This window comes from Scomber scombrus, chromosome 16 (assembly GCF_963691925.1).
Source record: "Scomber scombrus chromosome 16, fScoSco1.1, whole genome shotgun sequence".
Taxonomy (NCBI): Eukaryota; Metazoa; Chordata; class Actinopteri; order Scombriformes; family Scombridae; genus Scomber; species Scomber scombrus.
In genome coordinates, this window is record NC_084985.1 from 26,515,487 (window position 1) to 26,525,361 (window position 9,875).

Sequence of the window (9,875 nt, forward strand, 5' to 3'; positions counted from 1 at the left end):
GTGAGTTCTGTTGTATACTTCTATAAGGGTATTTCAAGTGATAATCACTAAAAGCAGCTGTTATCAATCTTTTTAAGGCTGTGAGGAAACAGTATTTTAGTTCTGTTGACATCTTAAAAGCAGAAATTGTGTGAAGTGTGTGAAGCGGGAAAGCTTCTATCTACACCGACATAATAACGTAACAGTCACGCAAGTCTATGATGACGCACTTGCTTTTACACTTAACTACATAAAAACCCTGCCCATCTTTATGTTTTATTCAATTATTACGTCTGATTTTTATTGATTTCGGCGACATTTTACACAACCAATGCCACGTGTATTTTGTTACATGTGTCGTGGTTCCTACAGCTCAGAGAACATGGAGGTATACATACCTCTCATATCAAAGCCTGAATGAAAACAGAAGGGCGTGTGACCTGAGCGTGCAACTGATTTCCATTAGAAAAGCTGTTTTTTTTAAGAGTAGGGTGTTCAGGATGAATAGAAGGACTACATGGCCACGCCAAGTTCAGTGTCCACACACAACTCAAGTGCTTGATTTTCTCAAGGGCCTTTATTCCATCAACAATACATTCATTTTATTTACCCATGTGCTATTGGCAAATGCAAATGTTTTGCCTGAGGTGGAGAAGGACTTCAATCTGTTTTCTATGGTGTGTGTTACTCAACCATCTGTTAACTGACTCAAGATGCAATACCAATTTACATTAACATGTAACACATAAGTATGCTTTGCATTGACTGGCTTTGTTAGACATATTTGACCTTGAGGTTCTGTATATTTTATGGATTCCCTACTCTGATAATGAGAAGTTTAAATCATGACTATTTCCCCCCATGCCTGTGTGTAGGATACATATGATTCACATAAAGTGAAGAAGTCCTGTGGAACTTTCTGTGCAGGTGAAGGGACTGTGGATAGGTTTACACTAATATTCATTACCTACCTCTACCAGGGGGAGCTCCGTTGTCACAGAGCTACTCCGGACTGGAATTTAATCATCCTCACCACCGTGACACCTCATCCAATTAACGGACGGAAGGAGGAGGGGAGGAGGTGAGGAGAGAGAGAGAGAGAGAGAGAGAGAGAGAGAGAGAGAGAGAGAGAGAGAGAGAGAGAGAGAGAGAGAGAGGTGATGGAGTCTTTGGAACCATGGGAGGGAGTTACCACAGGAGCAGGAGGAGGAGGAGGATTAAGAGAGAAGATGTAGGAGGTAAAAACGAGCAGGGCGCCATTGAAGTTGGGGCGCAGAGATAAACAGATATGCAGATTGGACAAATAGAACATCGGTCCAGAGAGACTGAAAGGCATTTATGTTACTGCTGTGTAGGTAATACGATCAGCTGGATTGCTACAGGTCACTGTGGACACTCCTCTAACTTTGATAAGGCGTCCTGCAGCAAATGGGATGCTGTCATAATGCATGAATATATCAGAGAACAAGTTGATTTTGTGCCTGGAATGAATCCAAAGCAGATCATTTATTGGAAGATATGACTGAGTCAAAGCAACACAGTGCCAATAGTTAATGCATGAGCGACTTAAATTAGAAAATCCCTTGTGCAAACAGGGATCATACCGAACATTTAATTTATTCTTAAATTAAAATAGCCTTGTAGATGCTAAATAAAACAGAGTTGTTAAAATATTAATCATAGCGAACAGGAAATTAAGATTTTTTTGATCTTCCGTGAGCATTTACACAGAAGATAAACCCATTTCTGTTATTGGTTGAACGGCAATTCTTCCCATGTTTTTAACGTAATACAAGACGTTGTTAAACGGGAGATGGAGCTAATTAATTGAACCTTAATTACATTGCCTTACAATTAATGTGGTAATAATTTATTGATGTTAAAATGATATATGTGGCACCTTCAGCAACTCTATAAAACGTGATCAAAGTGCACTGTTAAGTTTTCATTCTTTTAAAATGAAAGATGTGGTGATAAATGATTCTCGGTGTGTGTAAGATATTTCACAACAGGAGTTCATTTTCCAGAGTGACAACCTACTGGAAGTGGCAGATACGAGCTCCTTTACATGATTTTCTCTATTAATATAATCCCCTCTAAAGAGTTTGAATGCAAGAAAAGCCTAACTATCATCACTGATTGATATGTTTTGAACTTCTGAACTTCTGTTGTTGTGAATGCAGTCTGTAAATGTGACTGTCCTTCAACTGTAATCTTAGAAAATGAATGTGTTTCTGCAGTCTACTGCGCACATTCTATGGTAAATGAATAATACCAATTGCAATGATAGATTACCATCCTTACAAGGATAAGGAAAGTAATGTTTAATAAGGTGGCTGCACAAAAAACATAAATCTTTAAAAAATTGCTGTGGAAATGCTGCAGTGGACCTATGCTATACCTGGGTGTGATGTGAATAGCAACGACACAGTTTTTTACCAGTGTCCAACAATGTGGTCTGACACAAGTTGAAGATGCATAACTATCATATCATCTGCTCTCCGAAAATGGTGATGGTACCATTTGCCTGCTACACATTGTATTTTTTGTGTTAATTCAGTGTCATGGCCTTCTAAAGTGTGCTGTACAAGTAAGATTATTAAGTAAAAAAAATGACATTGCTTTCTTGACAAACACTTGTAAACAGAGAAGAGGTTTCTAGCACAACTTCACCTACTTCCAAGATGCATGGAAAAGGGAAAACATTTTGTTAAATTAAAGAGGTCAGTCAAGTGATCAAAACTCAAGCAACACTTGTAGTTTTTAACAACATTGTTAGAACAACGCATTTCCGATTGCAGCCTTCATCATGGTCATCATAAAACACATTACAAGCAGTATTTCAATAGTGTATTTAATTACTACCCTATATAAACACTGCTTGTAATGTTTTCTATGATGACCCCAATGAAGGCTCCAAGCCAAAACGTGTTGGTCTCAGGCGTGGAGTTCCGGTCCTCTGAAATGATGCCAACGCGGAAGTAACTTAAAACTGCATTCTATCAAAAGGCCACCAGGGGGCGACCGTTTTGGTGTCAAAAGGACTTCCGTCTCTATACAAGTCAATGGAGAATTCACCAACTTCTCACTTGATTTCTAACCTCAGTAAACGTTTTCAAAATATGTTTATGGTCTCAATCGCTAGTTTAAAGCCTTCTTCAATGCAGTATGATGTTCATTTGTGAAATCTTGGCCTCCCTGATTTTATATTTGACGATAAAGCAGGGTATGCATTAGGGCGTGGCTACGTCGTGATTGACAGGTTGATTGGTTCACAGGTTCAGGAGGGCGCCTCTTGCTTCTCCTGATGCCCATATAAGTAGAATCCGTGTTTTTTTTAACCCGGCATGCACCGGAAATTTTCAAGATGGCGCTGCCCAGGTCCGAAACTATTCACTTCCAGGCAGCAGTCCACAAACCAATGGGTGACGTCACGGATGTTACGTCCATTTTATTTACAGTCTATGGTTGGTCTATTAAAACATTTGTAAGCACACATCTTTTGTCTTTAAGTGTTGTAATTCTTCTTGGCCTCTCTTAATTGCTGCAATAAATGCTTTTAAATAGCATTTTAGTCCCACAGGCAACATATTCAGATTGTAATAAATCATTGGGTTTTCTTGAACTTGAATCCCTTCTTGTTCCCATCAAATCTCTCTGAAGTGGTCAAAAGAGCCCTAAAAACACTCCCCATGAAAGAAACCAAACACTTTTATTTCTACAATTTTTGCAGTCAAGACAACTTCAATCAATCAATCAATCAATCAATCAATCTTCATTTATATAGCCAAATCATAACAAGTCATCTCAAGGCACTTTTCACATGGAGCAGGTCTTGACTGTCCTCTTTAATTTAATTTAAATTGACCCAACATTCTCATGAGCAAGGACTTGATCAACTCAAAGGAACCAAAATAAAATATGTGTGTGAGTAAAGTAGCCTCAGTCTCATTCAGAGTTTCGTGTATTCATGCAGGTCAGTTACCTTCAAAAAACGTAACCCACAGAAGGCCAACAAGCAGGTCAACAACACTGCTCAGTTGAGTTTATTGCTCACTGAAATTACCTCAAGGCCCCAGTTGGCTCCATAAAGTCCAAAACATCATTGTCACATATTTTTTATAGGTTTACAGAGCATACACACTCTGTTCCAAGCATCATCTCCTTTACTTTACATGCTCGCATTTTAGTGTTTGCACAGTATAATCAGTCTCCTACTGGTTCCTACTCAGTGTTTTGATTAGACCAATAGTGAAGTGCTTTCCCCCTGGGGTTCACACACTGGCATCCAGGGGTCACTAGGGGCCATTAATAAGACCTCCTAGTAAAAGACTAATTAAATTTCACCACATATAATTCCCTAGATGTTTGACTGAATTACATCCCAAGAAACACTAAAATCTAAATAACAGAAAACTGCAAGAAAACCAAAAGAATATACTCACAAGCATATATTTTCCAATGCTTTGCTAAAAGAAATGGAGATTCAGCATGCTCTCTCATCTGCTGTCTGTCAAGCTGAACTAACTACGGCAAGCTCAAAAGACCAAACTTAATCTAAAAAGCAATGTTGGTGCTAGCGTTGTTTATATGGACATGCTAGGAAGCTCAAAGCTGAAGCTGATGAACATTTGGAGCATCAAGTCAAGTTTGACATGTAGAGCTTAGCCCTTTCATGCTCAGTCTATGAAGTCCAAAAATGGACCACCATACAGAGAATAAACCCTTTTTTGGCACCACCCATCGGTAACACTTTTAGAACCCCACTTAGCAACTTATAATTTTATATTCTGGTGTATTATTAGCATTACATCTTAATAGGGCTGCCAGCATGGCTTTAGACTTTTAGTTCCATGTTCTTGTTCTCTTCTTCATGCTGTTAAACGAATGGCAAGATGACACTTTTTAAAGAAACTATCTATCTATCTATCTATCTATCTATCTATCTATCTATCTATCTATCTATCTATCTATCTATCTATCTATCTATCTTTGAGAGAATGTTTACTAGTCAACAAGTCCTCTAAATTTAACTGTTAAATATGATAAGTTTTTAATATTACTTTTGAAAATACAATAAATGCTCTTTATGATTTTAAGGTTTGGTTAGTTTTGAAAATACTAAAAAATCCTTTTTTTAAGTTACCTTGTCGGCTCGTGGCTTGGGTTAAAATTACTTTCTTAAAATACAGTGTTGACTCACTGTTGGAAACAGAAGGTGAACAATGATCATGGTGTTAAAATCTGATGTTTTATTGACGCACCCATCTACCCCCACCTACTCCCTATGAGAACTTTGTGGCTCTATAATAACGTCACCTGATTTCCTCTTTTGTTCTGGTCATAATCCAGCTGCTAAAAATGTTCTGTCATCAAAGTATATATAGATTTATTTTGGGGGAATTAGATGAAACCACTGACAGTTTTTCTTGGGAAATGGCTTATACACCACAAATGATGTTTCATTAGCTTTGGCACTTTTGTTGTCATGATATTTTCTGATTGCCTGGGATCTTACCAAATACAATATCAAACATATTTGTGGCTGAATCGCTTTCTATGCTGAGAGTTTGGTTGCACGAACAATGCTGTGACCTTCTGATGGAGTTGGTCCCCTGGGTTCCATCTAGATAATGGATACTACCTTGTGGGCGGGTGGATGATGTGAAAGGAATATTGATAACTGAATGTCTGCGCTAAGAAATTAACAGGCCCTACCACAGACATCAGTGTTAAATTTGCATATCAAAATCTGCTCAGTGGTAAAAAAAAAAATAATGTCTTAGTGACTTTACAAGGCTGAATACTTATGGTCCAATTGCATAATGAGATGGGAGGAGACAAGGAGGTGATGGGAAGGGTTTTGCAGATGAATGAGTTCTGCTGTGGAGATCAACCATAGACTGTAGAAAATGAAATCATTAATCATAAATGGTGGGGAATAAAAGGACTTAGCATATCTCATACTATAAAGATACTGAAGACAGAGGCATCAGGTTTCTATTGACTTTTTAGTTGAGCTTTCCAGGCTGTATGGCTAACTCACTGCAACTGGCGTACCCTCACAAACATGGCCTATTAACGTCCATAAAGTAAAAAATTTGCTGTGGCACAGTGTGTGCTTATACGTGTGCCTTAGTTGGGGAAACAGTCACACATCCATCCATCCAAAGAATGATAATTGAGAACCTTTCTTGCGGCTGAAATAAAGAAATGCTCAGTATTCATTTACATCCATCCATTTATTCATTCATCTGCTGTTTATCCAGGTTTGAATCACAGTAGCAGCATACTAAGCAAGGTAATCCAGACATCCCCAGCCTCTCCCCAGCCATGTCTTTCATTTCTCTCCTGACAGATACAGAGGTGTTCCCTCCAGTGGGTTCTGGGTCTACCCTTAGAGACTTTCCTACTCAGGATTGCAAAAGAGCAGCAGTTCTTTTTCTACGTGAATCTGTGGTCTCATACTTTATGTCAATGCCACGAGCGAGTAGGTGAGAGTTGGAATGTAGATAATTTTAAACCTCACCAGCAAATGTCACCTTCAGGCTGTGCAGTACAAAGCCTGCATTTCAGCTGACACTGCACCAATTTACCTGCGAACCTGTTTCAAGATCCCCTTGGGTCTCCCAAAACAAATTGGTCCTAGGTGAGGGGCCAGACTAAGGACCTCAGTATACTGCAAACAAAGTGCTTGATGGATTGTCAGTAGTGCCTGAAACCCCCTTCAACCCTCACTGTTAAGACATTTTTTGTAACTTACCAAACAACAATCCAACAAGCCCACTTGACATCATGATTGACCTCATGTGTGGAGGTGAGAAAGTAGGATTTGAATTTGTATCTACAACCATGAATGTGACCCTGTCTTCAAGGGTGTCCATCGAAACACCTTTGCCTTTAGATGTGGTCAGACTACACATCGGATTAAACTAATTCATTTTAGGCATACTAAACCCTTAAAAGTGAATCAAGAATCTTTGAGAATCGAGATCCGTAGGACCAGCTCAGGCTCACCCAAAAGAGATAACATAGAGCCTTACTGGCCCACCACTCACAGGGATACACCATGTGTTATTCCCCCTGCCAATTTAAAGGCAGACCTTAGAATTCTAGGACACTTTAAAATTCAAATACAAATTCACACGTTTGAGTACATGCATATTTTGATACATATTACTTCTTAATTCCGACTACTTTCACAACTTTGTTTATTCTTCAATACAGCTGTGGGTTTGCCTATTGACAGCACTTAAACATGCACTTCTATATACTACAATTGGAGTTCTTGGTATGCATTTTAAATAGTACACACTGTGCGTACTTTATATGAAACAAGCGACCAGTTTGCGTTTCTCACACAACTGGCGGACAACCAAATGGACCCTTGCAGCCATGTTAATGCAGCAACCATGGATTGGCATTGAAGATTCTGGTTCTTGCCACAAACATAAATTCTTTAGCTACAATCTAATACTGTCCCCCAAACACACCCCCCCCCCCCCCCAAACACCCACAAGCCATGACTTGTTGGAGAGAAGTGATGCAAAGTGAAGTGGCCATCAAGCACTCAGTAGCACAAAGAGTGGGGTTAGTTTTCAGAGTGAGAGGCGTTTGAACAAATCGATGTACAATTGTCATCTGTACTTCACACCATCAACTTCGGTTAGCTATTGTTACCCACGAAATGTCAAGTACACCTATAGAACAGGGGAATGCAGGTGTGTGGGAATGAAATCATGTTGGCTTTGTTGGAGGGGGGGGGGGGGAAACCTATTGGTATACGCTTTTTTTAATCCTCTCTCACAAGTGGATACACACACTACAAACACACCCACACACACACACACACATCAGTCCCACAGAACATAAAATACAATTTCATGTTTGAAGGTTATGAGGACATCTTAATTTTCTTGGATGCTACAGGAATGAGTCACACAATGTGACGTCTTGAGGAATGCAGTTTGCCACAATAGTTACATCACTCATCTGCCCTTCTGCATGATGCACACACACACACACACACGCACGCACGCAAGGAATAAAGGAATGAATCACCTTCTGAAACTTTCTTAGGATTGACTGCCTTTCAGTGGCACCGAAAACTCAGTTTAGAGGAATTTTAATCAGGGTGGTCCAGATGGGACATGTCAGATGTAATTGGCGGCTCTGTGGCACACTATCTCATTGCCACTCATTTCCTGCATGAATCAGTTTTCATTTTGGGCTTCTGTGCTCCCGTATTTCTCTTCATGTGTGCTGACACGAGAACCGATAGATATTCCTGGGTTTGTCCCATTGACAACTGCAGCTACAGGCAATGTCTAAGAACCTGGGCGTTAATAAAACTATCTGTCCGTCTCTCCATTTACTGGAATTATATGAGGTTTGTGAAAAAGAATGCTTGCTAAGTGTAAAGCTTACAGGTTTTCTTGTTCAATGCATTTTTATTGTTTTATTATATTGGATTGATTTCAGTCCAGCCTTCCCTGTACTCAGCCCCAGACAATCAGGTGTGGTAACGGGTAATAAACTGTGTCCATCCCAGTCAGGGTGAGTACTCGCTGATTAAGTCTTATTGAGCATACCTGTATTTCAAACATACAGTATGTGCAGTATGTGTGAATGTCTTAATCAATTTCAGCCAACATCTCCCAAAAAAACAACCAATGTAGTACGAACTGAAACAAGACTTTCTACCAGTCACTTTGGAGAAAATCAACATTTTTCATCAATTTAAGGGTCAGTTTCCAAATCAACCACAGTTCAAAACACAGACTGGAACTTGCTATCACTCCCCAACTTTCACTGATTTCCCCCCTTCTTTTTGCACATGTTCTCTCCTACTTTGGAGTGGACAATTTTGCTGCCACTTTCAACTGGCAGACAAACATGTGGTTTTTCTTTGACACATGGTATCATCAGACGCCTCCATTCACCTGCCAGTGATGATTCACCAGGGGGGTAAAAGACGTGGGAGGTTCATGCTATTCTGGTCAAATGCACTCCCCCCCCCCCCCCCCCCCCCTCTGTGTAGCATCCCCCCCTAACCACCACCCCACTCAGTAGGAGGCAACAGAGCAGCAACAACAGGTACAAGGACCCTTGCTGGCATCCCACCCTTGAATGCTGTGATTTTTTTTAGGTGTTAGGTGAACTCGAGGTGTCTGCAGAGTTGGATAACAGACTGTACATAACTCAAGCTTCACTTACTGGCTTTTTCCAGAGCTTTCAACCACATCTATAATCCGCCGCACTGTGTGGACTGGGAAATTCCTTCTGGTTTTTGGAAGCTGAAATGGGGGACAATTATGCTAGACTCAATTATTTTAAAAAGGCCCAACAGAGGATGTATTATCTCCATAATTTTGACACATTTCACTCATCAAAACAAACACCACATTTATGATTTATGCATGCAAAAGTTCTGTAGGGTTTTATAAAACATGTTGGAAGTTGGTTTCATGAAACAGGCTTCAGGACAGAAGGAAAGACCGCCAGTGCTCATCTTACTGGACCGTGACACACTCTCTGAGTCTGAGACTATGCAGTGAAAATCATCACAGAGGCTTCACACCTCTCACATTGGTGTTAACTCCCCTCTGGTAGGTGCAACTCAAACAAAAACTGTGGTTTCTTCCTCAATCACACTCAATTTTGACCAGTTCAAATTTAAAATTGTTTAAATGTAAACATGGAAAGTAACAGACAATATAAATCAAAGCAGAGGTCAACAAGTCAGATGAACAGACCTGATGTTACTCAGGTCTGTTCACAGGCAAAAGTCCACCTAAAAGAAATGTGTATATAGTGTTTTTACAGCTCTCAAATAAAATAATAGGTCAAATTTGACCCTAAACAGTATGTAAGGTTTAATGACCAGCTGATATAAT